Source organism: Tyto alba, unplaced genomic scaffold (assembly GCF_018691265.1).
Source record: "Tyto alba isolate M040663 unplaced genomic scaffold, T.alba_DEE_v4.0 Super-Scaffold_26, whole genome shotgun sequence".
In the NCBI taxonomy this organism is placed as follows: domain Eukaryota; kingdom Metazoa; phylum Chordata; class Aves; order Strigiformes; family Tytonidae; genus Tyto; species Tyto alba.
Genome location: NW_024881300.1, coordinates 18,432,662 through 18,453,077, shown reverse-complemented (window position 1 = coordinate 18,453,077; position 20,416 = coordinate 18,432,662). Strand labels below are relative to the sequence as shown.

The following is a 20,416-nucleotide window of genomic DNA, read 5'->3' as shown; positions in this document are numbered from 1 at the left end:
GTCAGAGCCCAGATACTGCCGTGAAATTTGAGGTATGGGTCTTGCCCCAAACCTGTCTGATAAATCCGGGGAAAATTCCTACATCTACAGAGAGAATATCAAAGTCATCACAGGGAACAAGTCATGCCAGTTCAGAAGACTACAGAACAAATGCCTAGAAACCAAAGCTAGAAATAATACAGTGTTTGCAAGGAGCAGATTTCTCCACGGAGAGGAAGCTCTTGACCATTACTGTAAGGGCAGCTCCATATTACAACAGCAGAACCCATTTTCCAAGTGCTGATTGCCAAACACTGAGGTTAAGTCTGGCAGAGATAGCTCTTCATCTCCTCTCCTTCCAACACTGGTAACTGGCACAAAGGAGTGAAAAGGACGTGCCTTTTAACAGACTAGAATCTAATCTACTGAGAGGAAAAAAAGTTTTCTGTAACTTCAGTCAACTTTATAAATGGTTGAACAGTAGTTAAACATTTTTTAATACTTTCACCGCATACATGCAGAAACTACTGAAAGAAAATGGTATCTGGAATGGGATAGCAACAAAAAGTTCTGTAACAAACACCAACAGCAATACTACTTAGATGCTTAGGTCAGAAAAAAAAAAGAAGAAAATGTCCATTGTATAAAAAAAAAATTTGTAGGAGCAACTTGGAAAACTCTTCCCAAAAGCAAAATAACAAGCCTTTATCATAGTTAAAAGCATCAGAAGGTTTCAAATTAGTATGACTTACCAGGAACAGAACTGAAGAGTGCATTCAAAACATACCCCCACAAAAGGAAAAGAGCCTAAACCCCAATACCTGTGAAAGGTGTGGATCATTTTAAATGCAAAATGAAAAGATGACTATTACAATTTTGTTATTGTTCACTATTTCATGAACTCTCTTGCTACAGATTCTTCACGTTTTTCCAGATGCTAAACATGGGAAAAGTTTCCCTCTATATCATGTGACACAGTTACAGATTCACAGAACATCTTACAGAAGACATGATAGTAAAAGAACAGAAATAGCAGAATATGTGTCAATCACAACAAAGTTTCTCTCCTATACTTTATTTTTAAATCTTCATTATTAAAATCTTCAATGTTTCATGTTGCAGCTGCCTTTAAAATCATATGAACGGTGACAGAATACCAGCTCCAAGCAGCCAACTTCCCCAGCTGCAAAAGCTAATACCCAAACATTCACATGGTCAAAGCCACAAGGCACACACCATACACCACAGAGAGCAGAAGGATGCAGGTGATACCGGGTGTTTTACAAAGAGGAGATAACAGTATTCTCTAAATTCCAGCTGTCAGATCCAGGATTCACCTGGGTATGTTGACAGTGAATCTAAGTTCCAGCAAATACCAGCCTCAGCAGCCCCTCCTGATTCTGCTTCATTAGGCCAGGTAGTAAAAGGCTCCTCACCAGTCATACGGCACAGTTTCAGCACAGGAACCACCCTTCAGCAACCTGCAAGCCACACAGGCACGGAGTTGACCATCTTTATGATAGTCAGAGACTTTTCTGCAGAAGTTAAGCACTGCTGCAAAGCATACCAGACTTTGGCCTAGATGTACTTCAGTGTGGTTGTACCTCAGTGGTGTCCTGGAAGGAAGACTAAAACCTACCAACTCCCAACATTTCTTGCATAATCTTAGGCTTACCTGATAAAACTCTCTCTCTTAAAGCTGAAGAGTTATATAGTCAGAGAAAATATGTACATGGAAGAAAATCGTAACTGCAGTGGGGATCATAACATTGAATTCCATAAATTTCTGGATGTAACAAAATCTCAGCCATATAGATGGAGTAACCAATACTTACGTCAATAAAATAGTACCTTTTAGAAACACCAGCTGTTTCTCAGCACATCCACTACACCAGAAGTAAGAGTACTCAGACACCCTCACAATCGCAGTAGAAGATTGAAAGTTACTGTCAGAATCCGCAACTCCAGCCATCCAACATTCAGACCTCAAGTGTAGAACCTTCCAGACAGACAACAGAATTTCCTGTAAAGCGAATGGACCTCAGAGTCACAGATAATTATCAGGTGACATGTTCAGTCCTTCTTTTTTATAGCAAAAGAATCTGTATATGTGTGCTGAGGAGAGGTGTGGGAGAATTAGTTCTCTGAGTTTAAGAATCTGGCCTCAGCAAAGCCTGTGTGTTTTAAGAGAAGAAGGTTAGCTACTAGAATATAATCTTTCTTTTTTCTTCCTTTTTCAGTATAACTTTATTCTTATAATTTAAAAGGCTCCTTGAATTTTTAAAAAATATAATCATGATTCATACTACAATATCTGAAAAGAGTTTTTCAGCTGGGAGTACATTTTTACATTTCAGTCATAAATCCTTCAAAAAGGGAATTTATAGTGTTGGCACTGACACTTTCTTAATTACAGCATTGGAAACTTCAACCCTGCCTTATTGTCATATTTGGTAATGAAATGTTGATTACTTCCCCTGAAGAATAAAGCAAGGCATGAAAGAGAATCACAGGAGGACTGTCTAGGTGGCCTCATGGATATAATAAATAATGGTCACAAATAACGGTGGGTGCCACTTCCTCACAGGAGCTACAAAGGAAATACAGCTTCTCTGTAGAATATAGAAGTTGAATAGGTTTATCCCATCAATTGTGAGAAATGTTAAAGAGTCATTAAGCAAAAAAACAAGTATTTTAGAGACTGTCACTGACGGATTATATAGTCTAAGTATATATACACCATCATAGTATTTATACTGCTTAGCAGGATGTATATTAGCTGAGCTAGATTTTCTGGTTAGAGCTGCAAAACCCTTAAGCAGGAGTTTTATAGAGAAAACTTCATTTTCAAGTTTTCTTTTATGAACTTTTCATCTATGGGACTCTGAAGCAGATTTTACACTCATCATCAAGAGAAGTTGCATACCACCATGTCAGGATTAGAAGTCAATCCAGTTTCCTCTAAGAAAGCAAGTGCCAATTTGTGAGGGAGAAGTCTGTGGTCTTTCAGGACTAGCTGAAGACAGTGCCTGTAACTGTGGTGGTATTACCTCTGCAGAACCATTTACTGCTTCCTGGATGGATTTATGAGAGGGCACTCGCACACACATCCACATTAACTGTTTGGCTACTGGGATTCTAGGGGCCACTGAAAGCAAAGAACATGTTGCTTTTTAATAACTTTTATTCAAAAACTCATGTATTTTGTCACAGCTTTTCCCTTGCCAAAGAAAATTAAATTGCTTATGTACAGGATGTAGTAATCAAGGCTAGTCCTAGACTTGAGGTTGCTTGTGGTGGCCCAGCAGCCATTGCCCAGCGAGATGGCAGCAACTGCTGCAGTCTGGAGGGAGGAGGGGAAGGACATCCCTTGCAGTGATGGCTGTCACTGGCAGAGCAGTCCTGTACATCCCAGTTCCTCATGGCAACAGCTTCAGCTACACTGGGAAGCCTTGATCAGGTTTTAATGATCACCTTTTGTGTCTCAGAGGGCCTTTGTAGCACGAAGCTGACCACTGAGAATAGTGTCCAGCCATGGCAGCACAACTCAAGTAACGAACTTTACAGTGGTCCCACCTTCAAACACGATCATACCGTGTGACAGGTCCAACACCCTCAGCACCTCTTCACAGCATAACAGAGTTCAGGCTCCTTGCAAAGTGTATTTCTTGTAAAAGGTGTTCTAGTGTATACTTGGCTCCACTCTTATCAGAGTTACATTTTAATCAAGGTAAATTATTGTCACTTAATCATAATAATTAAAGTAAATATTGATTTAAAGTAAACTACTTAAGTCACTAGCGGAAAAACTGACATGAAGGAAGGGAGGTTGTACTTTTAAGTGACTGGCCTGTTGCCTGCTGCAATGTTTTTCAGAGTCCTAAAATGTTTAGCTACTCCCCAGTTCAGTCACCCTGTCCCTTGTTATTTGCAAGCACTGCATTTAAAAAAACTTCTGAGGAGTTACTGCCCTCTGTCCTCATACACAAAATACAGTAATATCCCTTACAATTTCTGTAACAATTTTCATTTGTATATATCAAAACAATTAAAAAAAAAACCAAAAGAATGGAAATCATTACTTCTCATTTTCAAAGGCATCAGGGCCAGGGAGTGAAGAGGTTTGCCAGAGATCTCACAGCAGTAGCATGCCTTGGGCAGAACATGGCTTCCAGGTTTTATACTAGCGTCCTGACTTAGGAATGGCATTTCCTCATAGCAAAGCTAGCTGTGCCAGAAGAAAAATTTTCATTTGTCAGAATTATCTTTTTTAAATTTTCAGTTGAGCAGAAAATCTGTGGTGTGATTTGGGATAATCAATAAAAACCTAAAAATACATGTGAGAATATTTGAGCTAAGTGTCAAAGTGGGTTTTTTTATACACATACTAACTAGCTATTTACATAGTGTCTTAAGCTGGTTTTGCTGGCTGCACAGAACACTAGTATATTTAAAGGGCTTGCAATCTCAACTTCAGATGAAATGTAAAATGCTACAGCAACACTATCCACAGTGATAAAATGCCAACAGTTTGTTACCAGTATTATCAACAGTGAGAAGTTCAACGTTACCAAGGCCTCAGCAGAACAGAAAAACTGCAGGAGGCTCTGCAGGGAACCACGAAAACTTTTCTCCTGTGCTTTTTAGGCTAATAAAATGAAAATCTGCCACAAAAACAATGTGATTGCAAGTTGGAAGCACTGAAAAAAAACCAGCATTTGACAACAGTTTTGAATGAAGTGAGTTGCAACTCATCAAGAAAAAGTCCAGATCTTCCCCCTCGTTACCTTTCAGCCTTTCATTTGTTTCCCACTACAGAGTAGCACCACGGGTGAGTTGAGGAGAGAAAGGCGCTCTGCTATCATCTGCTTCAGCCTCCCACTCACATGCATTATCCCTGTAAGCTCGGAGAGGCATAAAGAAGGGTAACTTAAGGCAGGCTGGGCACAGCGATGAGCAAGGCTGAACTGGAGCGTTTGGCCACTGCTCTGAACTCGCACGGGGAGCCGTGGTGGGATCTTACAGTGTGCTGTGCTGACAGGAAGGACACACACCGAGCGCGGCTGTCCTGTGCTCTCTTGCTGGTCGTTCCTCATTTTCCTCCCATTTTGCTGAAGTCTTAACGTTGACTTTGCTGCTGCTGGTGGAAGCTCTTCTGGGACCATTAAACAGATATAGCCCAGGTCTTTCTCAACTTTATATATGGCTGATTGCAGGGATTTATTATTATCTAAGGCCTTCCCGCAGAGTGCACAGGAAGGGAGGAGAAGTTCCTTGCATCTGTGCTCACTCATGCAAAGATCAGCTTTAATCTTACACATGCTACATCAGAAAAGTTTAGAAAAGCCCTTTAGCTAATCAAAGTGCTAGAATTAGCTGGGGATGTAGAGAGTGCACTGGTCCTGATACAGATAAGCATGTAATCATGTAAAAAGACATATCGAAATCTCACTAAAATCCAAATATGATTGAAAAATTAATGATGTACTTGAGTGATAATTTCTGAATAAGGATAGAATGAGAGATACTCTTCTGGGATATGCATTGCAGATGCCTGTGCCTTGGAAGAGCGTCCATCTGGTGTATCTCTAGGATCAGCATATTTGTATAGAATGCAAATCATTATTGCAACTGCTGTTATCTTTATGCACTGCAGTCATAACTGAATGAGTCACATTAAAGGGTCAAAACCTTCTGTTCTACATTTTATGATAAGCATCTTTTTAACATACAGTGTTAGAGATCTTGTGCGTCAACATATCGAGGTAGGAGTTGGTGTTGGGTGAGGTACGACAGACCCTGGCATAGGGACACAATCTTATTAACATATTTGTTAATATTTTGAAAGAGGAAATAAATGAAGGGGGAGAAAATTAAGATAATATATGTACTAATTACTAAAATCCTGAAGAAATTTGATATTTGAGATAGGCTGTTTAAGTTTTCTAGTCTCTCAAAATGCCTTCCAGCTTGCAGAACAAATCAGAGTAGCTGCGTTAGAGTCTGCTGGGTGCTCTGCTCTGGGGCTGGTGGGTGGAGAAGACGTGATACTGCAACCTATGCAAATGTGCTGAGGCCTGTGGTCTGTAATAGTGGTCTTCCGAGTACCGTGCGGAGCAAATTTAACTTTGCAGTCTCAGAAGAGACTCTGTTGGCAAAGGACCATTTTTCAGAAATTCAGGCAGATACCAACCACCACATGACATGCTCTATTTCTCAAATGCATCTGTTCACATACAGGTAGAGTCATATTATTTCACTTATCATATTAAAAAACATATATAAGAAGCCTTTCTCATCTCCCAACAGATTTTATTTGTGCTACAAAATTCAGAAAGTTTGCGATGTGTTTGTAAGTACCAGCTACCAACACCTTCTCAGTCAGTAACATCTGACTGAAAATCTGAATTTACACACTGTACAAGCTGTTTTAAAAACAAACACTAAATCTGAAGTTCACCAACAGAGAGAAAAACATGAAAAAACAACCAACCTTCTTTCAAGGGAAAATTTCTAACATGTCTCTCATTTAACAGGAGACAATGTCTAGAGTAAATAACCTAGCAATGTGAACTTGAACATGTTTATTTAGCCTGAGCTCCATATTGGAATTAATGAAAAATAGCTTGGTTATCTTCACCTGAACATCCAAGTCTTATTTGTGTGTGTTTGTAATGATATTACAAATTTCACGCACACACACACAAATTTGTTCCTCCACTTTTTTTTCTTAGACCAGACTAATAATTTTAAGATACCATCCCCTCTTTCAAAGAAAATGCTTTTTAGATTTCCTTTATGATTAAGAAATTCCTTTTATTCTGGGGCTAAACTACACAATACTTTACAGGAGAGAAGACAAAAACTAGAACACAGAAGGATCTGCCAGGTAATTTAAAGCCAACTGTCTACTCTCCAGAACCTTTCTGCCAGACATCAGGAGTTATTTAACCCCATTTCTGCATAGGATAGCTGCCCTGCTGATTCTTAAAGGCAGCAATACAGAGTTTACCTTTAATCCTGTGCAGAATAATGAATTATGTACTGCTGAGATTAGCGAGGAAGTGTCAAATGGAGGTTTCTTCCTCTGTGCTCTGATTCCACCTGGGTAAAAGAACACTGTTAAGAACCCTTAAGCATACAAAATCTCTAATCACGTTTTCAGCAGCTTGGGTCTTTTAGTTAATTTAAAATTAAAAAAAAAATGCTGTCACCTTTGATGACACTCTCTTCTCTTTCACCAGGACAGATTTTGTTATGGCTGTTGCTAACAGGGAAAGAAAAAAAAAAAAAAAAAAGGAAGTTATAAGAAAGAAAGTGGAACACTAATTCTGAAATATGTCACTTCCAACCAGCAAGACTCTCTCCTCTTCTACCTTCTTCATGGGCTGAGCTCTTTCCATGCTGTGTCACTTGAATCACGCATTCATAAAGCAGTAATGCATTAGTAATGTGCCTACCTGAGATCAATGCAACAATTGTTACTGTCTTCTGGTTTGTCTTAGGCAAATTCTGAATTCTTTGCTTTCTGGTTTCTAAACCTTTGCGATGCCCTCTCTTCCTGTTTTTAAGTTCTGTAACCAAGGGAGTTTATATTTTACATTTTTAACAAACTAAGAGTCTTATGGACTCTGCCAATTCCAGCAGCTGGACATTGAGGAAAACGTCTAGTATCTTTAATCCTTAAGGAAAAAAAAAACAACAAGCATGAGAATTGAAAGAGGGAAATAGATGAAAAGAAGGTTCCCTTTATGAACAACTGATAATTTGCACCAATTTTGACCTTTATTTTTAAAATAATTAAAATGTTGAAGCTGAAGAATATGAGTTTTCTATTGATTTATACTCAAATAATAATCATAATTTATAAATAGGTCTATAGAGAAATTTCTTTATAATTAAATATAATTTTTAACAGATTAAAACAAAATCCAGGTATTTATATCAAAATAGTGTTCAACTATGGCAAAACGGAGTTAATTTTCTGCAGTATTTTATGAAAACAAACCAAAACATTACAACATTTGACCAAAAAGAAAATATACAAAACTCAGGAAAAAAAACCCAAAATCATGCAGAAATATAACTGGAGAAGTGGATCCTTATAGGACCTCTAAAGAAAAGTAAGAACCACCTGCTCCCTGTATGTGACAGGCAGCAGCTTCCACTGGTCTGGCAGCACAGATGGAGGTAACACGCAGAGCTGCTGACTTGATGACAGAAGACTTCAGCGGGAAGAGGAGACCTTGGCTACTCCCGTGGAAGGAAAGCCTCGGTTACAAAGCAAAGACAAGAGCTAAAGTTGCTTTCTGGTGATTTCTGAAGTCTAACAATAGCCAGACTTTAGCACTTGGCATCGCAATAGCAATATAGTTGCAGAAATTACATATTTTGCTAAGAAAATAGCCCAAATACAGAAAAACAAGAGATTGTCAGCCTCCTCCTACAGTGAACATCAGCAAGGTACTTTGATGTAAGGGAGGAGACCAGTCATCAGAATCAGAAAAGACCAGGGCTGGAAAAGTGGATGTCTCAAACCCTTCTCATCATGTGTCATGCATACGCTCTGCTCTGTCTTTAGCCTACCTTCCTGTGAAGAGCAGCTTGCTGCCCCCAGAAGATGAGAGATAAGGTCAGTGGGAAAGCGAGGTATTGCCAGACTGTGGCTAAATTTTCAATTTTTTTTTTTCAAAGAGAGGAAATAATGTGTGCAGAGCAGCAGTGGTTCATACTGGGTCAGTCAGGAAGTGTGGGGCTGGGTACTTAAAAGACAGATATTTTTGTTTCATGTTTCTCTCAGAGAACAAGAGCATACAAGAAAACTTTTTTTTAGCTAAAAAATGCAAAGTTTGAGTTCACTTATAGTTAGCTAAGTTATCAATGGATGTCACATTTCAAGCAGAATAATACTACTTCAAGTGGAATACTTTGCATCTATGGCTGCAATTACTATAGAAATGCCATTATTATAGCAAAAACAGTGCTCCTTTAGATCGTAGCACAGATAATAGCAGAAGACAGGACAGGAAAACAACAGATTATTAACTCTATTCTGACAGGTGAAGGGCTGAGGCATAATTGGTTTGAAACTGAAGTTTCACGTACATCTTTATCCAGCACTTACAATGAAAAAAGGCAGTCCTTGCTTCCGCTGTCCTTGTCTGCCTCTTGCCATTGCCATCTCTACCCTGACTTTGCCCATGTAGATAAGAAAGAAGAGGGCTAAGGCATCTGAAAACACGAATCCAAAACATTGCGAATATTGCAAGTAATGGAAAAGAGAGAATCAGCTGGAAGTATGCCTCTTTAATTACAAAATGGCTTTTAATTTGGCTTTTTGTGATCATTACTTCTTAGCAGTAAACTAGCTGATCATCTTTACTGCTGTAAATGTTAATGAAAAATTAATGCGACAAAACCACTCAGAAATTCATAATAGTCCTTGAACAGCATAGTTGGCTGAAATACCTGGAATTTGATCTGCATGTTACACAGTTAGTTACATCTATCTTCTGATGAGGAAGCTGAAAAAAGTGGCTCTGTAATTAACCAAAGCATTGTGTGTTTTGAAATTTGTTAATGAAGAATCCACCCAGCCAAAAATGACTGATTCTTGTGATGACAAAAAGGAAAAAAAATCTATTGTGCCAAGACACCTACGAATACCTTATAATACAAAAGAAAACAGTGTAAGCAATTTGTCAATGATACACTAAAAAAAAAAACCCAGCATTTTGCAAACAGAAAAAGAATCACCAAGTTTTGTGAAAACCTCCATGAGGATTTAAAAAAAAAAAAAAAAAAAAGCCACACTAATAATTTCTGTTGAAATATTCAAGCAGAAAAATTGAGTAGAGCTGCCTTGGAAATGCTATTTCTTGCTGACATACCATTTATAATTTTTTTTAGACCTTCAAACATCATGGCTTTATTTATGTGTGTGCTGAGAACTAATTTGCTGCATTCCCAGGCCTGTTAAAAAATGGTGTTTAATCATTCTATCAAAAATCAGGCTCTGCAGAAAAATTTGGATCAGCTGAAGATAAAACAAGCTGCAATTGCTCCTCAGTTTAACTCTACCTTTTTTTCATTTTTATTGTTCAAAGCAAAGATGAATGTTTGGGGGATAGGCTGGTTCTACCTGCATAATGAAGACATTTTCTAATTAGTCTTCCCTCAAAGTGGAGAAGAGGAATCTTTCTGGATATGTTTTAGTTGAGAAGACGAGGAAAAAATGGCTGTATTTCTTGTACAGAAGTGCTGGGCAAGTGTAGAAGGAGAAGAAAGCCCAGTCAGGGTGACAATCCTAATTGATTTTACAGGAAATGTTTTTTTAAGAAATTACACGCACATTTTTAGCAGCTGATTTGCAACAACTTGTTCAGAAAAATACCCTAAAATCCCACCACCAGCACTCATTATTTCTGTACGGTTTGCTACAGGCCCTTGAGACCAAAGAGCATAATAATAAAACAAAGGACATAACTGGGGCTGTGGTTTTGTAGCATCAGGTCACATTTCAGACGCCGCTGTCTAATGTGCTGCTGTTGTGTGACCACTGTCAGGCCAGTTATATTCACACGAGAATGGTGGCGGCTCATTTGTTTGCCCATACCACTACGGGTGGAAGCCCCAGAGTAGGGCTAAACAAAAGTCTTGCAAAGCAGCCAGGAGAAAGCAGTGAGCTTTATGGAAAGCAGCTGGCAGTTCATTTTCTTTCCTTAGTTGACCTCAAATTGTTTGGACAGCAAATACGATGGAGGTCGATACGGTGAAGAGGACAGGGACAACTTTCTGCAGGAAGCGCTGTGTAGGCATCCTGGGACAACAGCAGCACTCAAAAAGACTGTGACCCTTCTTCAGGGGACTCAGAACATCCCATTGCAAGGTCATATTCCCAGTTCCCTCGTCACAGACGCTCTGCACAGCGCGGGGTTTGCATGTCTGGGCAGACGTCCTCCTGGGATCACAGCTGCGGCTGCACTCCTCTCCCCAGCTCCACAACTGCTCCTCGGTGACTTTGGGTAAGGTACTCTGTGCCTCAGTTTCCCAAGCTGTAAAATGGAGAAGAGGATACTCCTCTTTGCTGAGATCTTCTTGCTTCAGGAGTCCAGGAGGCAGTATTTGTGAATACAGAGTATTCATCAGCAACACAACTGTATTCTCAAGCACCATATGATAGAATCATGTTGGCAAAAAAAAAGAAACATATTTAAAAACATCAGTTGTTTATGGCAACCTTAACAACTTCTATACTAGTTTCCTGAAGGCAAAGGATTATGTAATAAAAATAAAGTCAATATTATAGCACTGAGATTTGAAATTAGCATGATAAATTGAATTTTAAAACAATACTGGCACTATCATGTACTTGCAGATAATAAAATAAAACATAACAGAGCAGATGATTTATAGATACTGCCACTGAGAATATAACACAGGAAGAGACTTCCAAAGTAATATTCCTATTCATATATGTCACATTACATTTATATGTCTCTTCTGTTGTGTTTCCCCAAACTGGAAGGCTGTGGTGTGTGGACTGTAATCCTCAGTCAGCAAACTCGCACCAGTTCCAGTTCCGCTCCTCCTGCCTAGTCCCCTCAGTGATGATAAGGCAGCAAGCCTTCCATGAGCCCCTGGCTGCTGAGGTTTCAAACCAGTGACCCAGAAACACCAGTGAGCACCATTGCATTATTCAGATCCCTAAAGTTCTCCTCCAGGAGGTTAAAATATCAGCTATGCTCTTCGTGAGCACTCTGACACTTCTTTTGTTACACATACCAGGATTCGTGCCCTTTCTTCTTGTACCATCTATGTCATCCTCCCTTTTAATGATAAACTAATAATGGCTAAATGAGTCCAAATGTACCAGGTGTTTCCATCATCAAGATCTGTTATTTATGCTGTGCATTTCTACGAGCCATGACAAAGGCACGAGTTCACAGGAGGGAGAGGAGAGACACGACTGCTTTTCTTATCACTGGGGACTGCAGGGCAGAGAGGAAGGAGCAACACAAGCTCCACTGGCAAATTATTTCATTGCCATAGGCTGCAGTGTATACAGCTTATCATGCTTGGGCATACGAACAGAACTGAAATACAGGTAGGATCCCCATCCTGAGAATAACCCTCCTCAGCCTCTCATCTGTCTCTGCTGTGTCTAATCTTCTCGGTTTTTTGCTTTGCTGCTTCTTCTGTGATACCATGATGCCACTCACTGCCTACATCCAGTATTAGCAGGTAGAAATGTTGCTACACTCAGCAGAGGCATACAAGTTTCCGGCTTGGCTCCTAAGCACCTTTCTTCATGCTGCACACCCACTGGATTTTTTTTATTGCTCTCTTTCAAAGGGGAAGTATAATCAAGCTGATAAATCTAACTGCATCAGCAAAGTCACCTCCAGACACCCCAACAGCCACCAGCACGAGGTCTACTCCAGCCCTCTGACAGCTATAAACCCCTGCAATGACCAGAAAAGATGCTATCTGTCTCTGCCACAGCCCTTCACCCATCCATAGAAATGAAATTGCACAACACAACCAAACATTTTCATCCCACCTTCACCAGTTATACCTGCTCTTCCCAAGGGTGCTGCGTTTGTGCAGACACATGGTAAACCAGGTCAAGGAACTAATCCGGAGTAACAACAGCCATGTTTTGTTTGCCTGCCACCAGGAAAAGAAGGCTGCCTTTCTACTGCATTGCACTTTATACAATTATGCCATTACGGTAGTTTTTAGGCTTCAAAATCTTGGCTTTCTCAGTTCCTCAGTGATTTTTCATCATTTAACTCATCCACGCAGGCTACTTAGTGCCTAGTGATCTCTTTCTAGATAGTTTACAACAAAGATGGATTAAAGATCAACTTATCTATTAGCTCAGCTGTTTTAGTCTGCCAGCTTGACTTTCTCCCAGAGATAGGCCAGTTTAGGAGCTTATCTTCTCAAATCTCCTCTTGCACATGTGACCTATATTTGAATATGGCACATATCCCATGACACGGCGGTTTTAGTCCTTTGCATGCTATACGTTACTAGTCATTGTACAAGGAGCTTTCTTTGGTTTCAGTAATTGCTGCATGAGTGCACACACAGTTGTGCATCGTATTGCAAATATTGTCTTGGGATTTAACAACAGGGAAGTGAACAGTAACAACAGCCTTGTACTAAAATTAAGCCTAAATAAAATTAAAGCAAAGTTCTACTAAGTTATAACTAGAAATGGCTGCAGGATACTGTGCTGGCTGCATTGAGAATACCAGAGTTTCTCATAGCTGAGAAGCAGACTGAGTTCAGACTTTCTTGATAGTTAGATCTATAATTTGATACTTCTATAAAATACAATGTTTACTAGTAACAGCAGGAAGAAGAGCCTAATGCAAACAAAATATTTACTGCTACCATCAGGTTTGGACATTATTGGACATTTTTTATATCTATTCAAAGCAGGGCTCAAGGCTGTGTTTAGTCTTCAGGATGAGTAATATTTTCCTAGGTAATGGTTTACTCTTGGGAGGTCTAGATGGTTAGCTTCCTGATAACCTTGGATGGAGAGCATTAGTGAAGAGCAAAATGACATTATAAAGGAAAAAAAACACCGAAGAGCAGACAAGGACTGCCTGCCTGGACAAGCGCAGATTGATAGGTTGGTTTGTTAGATATATATTTCAAGACCTTACTTACAGAAGCTCAGATTTATTGCTGAACAGGGATTTGAATGTGCTGAAGTCCAGCGACGACCAATTTTCAGTACTATTACTGCAGAAAGGGTTACATCAGCACTTGCAAAACTGCCTGCGAGCCTGTATTAGCGTTCACAAATGAAAGATGTCATACTTTGAATTTGCCCAAAACAGGCTCATTTTCTTTCCAAGGCATGCCATGCGAGGGCAGCAGAGATTGTGGAATGGGGAGCTGCTGTGCTGGGGCTCTGCGGGGACAGGGGTGGCACTGACCAGGTGTCCCCAGCCCCCCTGTCTCCTGCCTTGGCTGCCTTTGTGGCTGCTGGGGACAAGCTGCAGGGACTCCTGCAATCTGCACTGGATACCTCCTGGAACGTGGAGGCCGTGAGGAACCAGAGCCAGTATCCAGAAAATCAGGCGATAAGTAAGTCTCTACTGAGGCCACAACATATTAAACTTTTAATATTTTTTTTTGTTTTAGTTCTGATGGAAACACGGCAAGAAGCACACACAAAACACAGCTCTGCCTCAAGCCAGCAAATGTCACATTCTCAAGCTGAAACATTAGCACAAAAGTGGTTGAAAAGGAAAATACTAAAGTTTGAAAACCTGTTTTAGAACAAGTGCACGTTCACATCCCTCACATCCTGCGTCCACAAACAACTAGTTTACTTCAGCAGCAAGTTTCTTTAGAGCAGATCCCGGGCCTTCAAATTTTCAGCCTCCCAAAAATTTATAAACAAATATGTATAAATACATGAAAACAGAGTAGGATAATGGGAGGTATTGGGTGGCCTTTGAAGTAGGCAACACTACTCACCCCACCTGCAATGCAAAAAGGGGAAACAATACAGAGCACCCAAAGCCTGCATGTGACTTTCATGTTTTGACTGCAGAAAGCTCAACACCGAGATTTTGTCTGCACCTGACCCTGATTTCCAGAGTCTCAGTTAAGTCTGTTTGGCTTGGTGAGACTCAGCGATTATTTTACGAAGAAGGAAATGGTGTCGTTCATCACCCCATGAGGCGAAACCACAGCTCTAATTCTTTCCTTGCGTACTTGTGCAGTTGCCATGAGGTGGAGTTGTGCACCAAATCCCAACCATGAGTAAACGGCTACCAAGAGCTTTTGGCTCTTTTTTTTTTTTTTCCAAGTTCAGCAAGGTTGATCCTAAGCTTTCATCCAAAATCAGCTGATTGCTTACAAGCACCGATAAATCAAGCAAAAACCACTGATGATAATGCTGCTCGTTACTGATCGGGTGCCATAGGTGATATTCAGGGGAGGGTTAGCCATTCCCACCAGTCACTAGGTAGTGGGGTTGCCTTGGGAGGCAGCCACCGAGAATGGAGCTGCTGAGATGATGGTTTGGGTTTCTGTATCAGTGACTGCATTGTGCTGTCCTGATTACCCTTGGAAAGGCCACTTTATTCTGAGGCTTAAAGAGAGCTGTGTAAGTGTGAGTGGTTATACCCCAACATGGAGAGGGAACTACAGGTGCTTTTCTCTAAGCTGCCTCTCGACCCTGTAATCTTCTAGTCCCCTATCAACTGAAATCTTCAGCTTTTCCTACAAGGCTACAGTGTGCTTCCTTTTACCTCCATGCCCAAGGGACACCGCGTTCGCTGGCTGTCAGGGTGGATTGCACTGCTCCACCCAGAAGATGACTGCAGGTGCCTTGGGAAGCCAAGCCTGTTCACAGAAACTGGTGGGACAAAGCACCTGAACATAAACCCCATACGTCTGACAGCAGCACAGGCAAGGATGGGTGGATGTTTGAAACTGCTCCAAGCCAAGCACTGTGATTGGGTTTCATTCGGACCGCTCCACCTTGAAATAGCTGTTCTATTCCCGTTATAATTTTCATGAAGGAAAATTGAAAACTTACAAGATTTTAATTTTGTAGGAACACTATTTTCCACTTAAAACAAACATCTTGGAAAAATTCCCAAGGTCTGAATAATAAGGCTGTATTATTGACAGACATAAACCCTGTGATTGTATGTCTTTTGATGCTGGGGGTCTATTTAAGCTATAAATCCCATCTGTTATGCACAAGGATGGCTACTGAACATCCTGATAAGAGAGGTGCAATTTGTCTGGAAATACATCATACAATAATGTTTTCTAATATTTGGTGTAATAAAGGAAATATTGTCGTCGATTACCTCACTGATATGTAACTTTCTGTTGGCAAATCTTTCACAGTAAGGTTATAATAACATCACTCTTTGGCATCTCTGCCAGATACTCAACTCTATTTTCTGTTCTGTCATATAAGCTGAGTAATTTATATGCCTGTTCAATACAAAAGGTGGTTATTATATGTTTGAAGAAAGAGATTTGACAATACCTGCCTTGTAAGAAATACTGAGTCGTAGAGAGGAGAGGCAAAGGAAAATGCTGTAAATCAAAAGGTGACAAGGCAGTTTTCAGATGGAAGATTAGAACATTCTTCAGGGTTCCACAAACAAATATGTTGAATTATAGACAAAAAGCCACTTTCTAGCATTTGTCCCCTGTTGCTGCAGTCCTTTTAGGGACATAAATCCCACTGAAGTCAAATCATGTCTATAAACTAAATTCCAAAATTAATCCATAAGTAGAGTCTGTCATGGAAATGCTTATTATTAGTTTGATTTGTACAAGATGTATAGATATGATTTCAAATAAAGGCAACATTATGGAAAAAATTACGTCAATTGCAGTTTTGTCTGAATAAGGACTGCACAGTATGAATGCTCTCCCAAAATAACACATCTGCAGTGATCTAAGTGAAGCTTAGCTAACATTCCCTGCACTGTATTTTTACACAGGTAATTTTGTGTGACTGCTTAACCACAGCTCTAAAATGACATCGATCCCCAAGCTCTGACAAATGTATAGCAGGAGAGCCTCTTGCTCTACCCAGTGAGAAAGAGCAGTGATGAGCGCTGGCCTGATGCCAGCGCTGCTCTTCAATCCATATAAAGATGCAAGTACATGTATTTTAGCTGAGGGAGTAAAAACGCTTTGCTGTTTGCAATTGTGCTGAAATGTGCCATCGCAGGTCTGCCTCCTGCCATACAGGCCAGCAGCCGGGCACGCATCTTGGAGAGCTTAAATAAGATAAGAGCAGGAGGTGACAGAAAGCCTGTTTGGGGTGGCAGCACAGCTGTGAGGGAGCTGTGGAAGGCTTCTGCCCGGCTCTGCTTTCCTGCAGATGACCAGGCTAGTTAACCCCAGCCCAGCAGGCAGGAGTCAGAGCACAAGATATTAGGTAGGTTGGGTGCCAAGAACAGATCATACAAACTGCCTTAACCCCCCTGAGCAAGGCCAAGGAGAACGCCTGAGCAGTGTGGGAAAGAGCAGCTCGTTGTGGGCAAACATCCAGTGTTGTCAGTGCGATGCTGAACTCCTCTGAAGAGGCTCACAGGACAAGCCCACCCTGCCCATGCCGGTCCGTCCTGCCCTGCTTTCCTGGACGCTGCTGCTCTACCAGCAGCCAGCTCCTGGGCCATCTCCGTGGGGACTATCTTGTTGTCCCTGGGGCCCGGACACTGCTGTGCACCATGGTGGCCCTCAACAGCCACAGGGAGCAGGGCTCATCCTGCTCCTGGGCAGCACCCAGCTTTCACAACATCGCAGAGGAACAGCAGAACAAGACATGGGAGGAGAAATTCATCCTTCGTTCAGCTTCGCCTTGCAGCAGAGATGTCATTTCCCTCTCTGAGACTGGAAGTCCAGACCCCAATTCAGAAAGCAAAATGAGCTCATCATTAGCTCCCAATTAAAACAGGAAGATCTTTGCATTGAAGGTGTAAGGGGACATTCCCTGTTTCGGAGCAGTCCACTTGGAAAAGGAGAAGCACCCTTGTGTTGCACTGGGGAGAACGCAGTGATGCAGGTCACGGCTCTTTCGAAGAGGCGGCTGGGGTGGGAGCCTGGTGGCCAGGGGTGTAATCCTTTCTCAGGAGGAGCTGCGGAACTGTGAACACGCAGAAGCAGATTTCCAAGCCGAGCAATACCTGCTCTCTCAAGTGACCCACTTTTTTGCACGCTATGTGAATAGGGTTAGGCAATAGTTAATTTGGTGCTAAAAACTAAAACTGTTGGGCAGCAACAATTACCACATCTGGTGAATTCCATGGACAACCTTACTGCCCCATGATAGTGGCTACTGGACAATATGTCATTTCAGACCTATGTTTTAACTACATACCTAGCAGGAACACAGCCATTTTCTAAATTGAACATAATTATTAAAATTCATTTATCAGATCCAACAGGAGATTTTCTTATTACTATGAACACTAATTTACCAGTTTAGAGTTTTTAATGTTATCTCATAAATCACAAAAAAAAAGAAAGGCATTTTCATGCTGAGCATCCAAGCAGTCGTGCGCCTCTGGATGAGCAAGGCTGAGCGAGTGAGGCTGTCAGCAGGATGAGCACACCAGCAAACCCACCTTTTCCAGCAGCCTTGGCGCATACCACAAATCACACTAGCTATACAATCCCACCCTACATCACACATCACTCCTCTCCTGGCTCTGTGCTAGCAGGTCTTCCACGACTCTTCCCTGCCATTATTTCATCTCATCCAAGCCAGCAAATGCTTAGCTAAATCTATGCTGAACCATCACTAGTTGAGTTTTCACTGAGATTGTAAATGTTTGTTACCCATATGGGGAGGAGAAATAAATTAACAAGTTAATCATTCTTTTGAACTTTGATTTAGTTTCTAATGCTTGTGCTAAATGACTAACAACTGTTTCAGAAGTTGGGATTCAGTATATTTGATGATATTTTGACTCTATACAGATATTTATTTTTGAACAAGATCTGATTACTTGATACGTTGGCCAATTAAATTAAGCAGCTCTCCTCAAAATGACCCCCAGTTACCAGCAAGAAACTTAACCCTGATGTTTGCAGCTCAAAATTCCAGTATGTTTTATCTCCCTTTTTTCCCAGAATGAGATCTTGGCATCCTAATTCACAGGCACTGGAGCTGATCTCCACCGAGAGTCGCAATCAAGTCAACTCTTTCTTTGCAGCACAAAGGAAATCACATTTCTTTGAAAGGCTGAAGAAATCTGAATGTGTGTTCCTGTTTAGCATGATTAAGGTGTCACATAGCACTCCCACGCACCCCGACACAGAGAACTTCTTGCCGGCTGCTGATGTCAAAGCAAATCAGCTAAAAACACGGAGGGGTTCTGAGAAACACAACTAGGACACACCAGGCAGGCTGCCAACAAGCCACCCGGCATCGTACAGACCAGGCAACCTCAAGGACCACCTCCATGCAGGGGATGGGGACAACACAGTAATGTCCCCTGCCCCCCAGAAGGTTTTTAATACAGGCATAGGGCACACATCTTTTGCCATATAGGAATTTCATAGAATGGTTTGGGTTGGAAGGGACCTTAAAGATCACTTAGCTCCATTCCAACACCCCTGCCATGGGCAGGGCCCCCTTCCCCCAGCCCAGGGTGCTCCCAGCCCCGTCCAACCTGGCCTTGAACCCTTCCAGGGACGGGGCAGCCACAGCTGCTCTGGGCACCCTGGGCCAGCGCTTCACCACCCACACAGGGAGGAATTTCTTCCTTACATTAAAGAACTTCTTCCTGTAGAATTCTTCATGCAGAACTTCTACACGTGAGCTGCTTGTTGCTGGTTATAAAACCCTGATAAGTAACAGTGCATATACCCATAGCATTTGGGAACATCTTTTGGATTTGTCCAAAACCTTCATGTTTGTGCTCTGTCTTGGTCCCGGTCACGTAGGACATCTCTCCATCCCAGTTCTGTCTCTCATCACCTTGATGGTTCCAGCTGCCATCCTCTTGCTTTTCTTCAGCTCGCTCTTCTGTATATTTTTGCTTGTGTCCTGTGGTTTGTCCACTATTAACATTAATAATTTAGGGAATTGTCTGCTTCTGAAATCAATTCCTGTGCTACTGCTGCTAAGTGCTGGGCTTGGGCCCAAGAACCACTATGATGGGACCCAAACAAAGCAAGCGAAATTAAAATAAATCAGAGGAACACAGGCACTTCATCCTTCACCACCCCATGAATTTAGGGTGCGGAGGACCAAAGCCTAAGAAACATGAGCACCAAATTTCAATTGAAATCCCTTCTTCTTCAAAGCTCTCCCACGTATGTGTGATGGTCCTGGTGCTGGAAGAAGTCAGCTGCAACGCAGGAGCCCCACAGAGTCCATGTTACCCCCAAGGCAAAGCTGCTTAGATACAGACAAATGGCACCAACTAGGTGGAAAATACATCACACTCCGCCTCCGCGGGTGTTTGCCTAATGAAAATTGTAAAGATCCAAAGTGCTTGTGCAAAGCTATTGATGCAAGTGGCTCTTTCTAAGCCCCCTGTCACACCTCCGTCTTCAGATTTCCCTGCTGCTAGGGACCATTTCCAAGAGCTGCACCAACCTTATGCAGAAGATCTTATTTTCAGGCTTTTTGCCATCTTGATGGCAACCCCTTTCCTTGCAAGTGGCAGAGGAAGAAAAGCACCTTGTGTCTCAAGGCTTAAGCCAGTGGGGACCAAGTTCGTATTTCTTTCTCTGGCATACACAACTACACTGCTGAGGGCCACACATGGGGAAACTGTCAACAGCAGAGGGCACAGACTCTGTCTTGGAGAGACATTTTATGTTCTTAAAATCAAGGCTTTAATAGCTCTGTGAGGGAGACAGAATAAATAACAAGACAATGTAGACAATGATTTAGGGACCAGGTATGCAGACAGTT

The 20,416-nt window shown here is 41.5% G+C and overlaps 1 protein-coding gene across 2 annotated transcripts in view; it reads right to left on the bottom strand.

The window, feature by feature from the left end:
* Nucleotides 1–9,779, bottom strand: part of PLCG2 (phospholipase C gamma 2) — an 80,708-nt gene extending 70,929 nt beyond the window's left edge. The window contains exons 1-3 of one of the 2 annotated variants that reach the window (XM_042797502.1): nt 8,566–9,779; nt 7,194–7,246; nt 6,992–7,083 (exon numbers count right to left, since the gene is read on the bottom strand). The gene's annotated coding sequence lies outside the window, so the exon portion shown is untranslated. Of the gene's footprint in view, nt 1–6,991; nt 7,084–7,193; nt 7,247–7,355; nt 7,384–8,565 lie in introns of those variants that run through there. The other variant, XM_042797501.1, reaches the window with a different exon arrangement.
* Between the last annotated feature and the right edge of the window lie 10,637 nt (nt 9,780–20,416).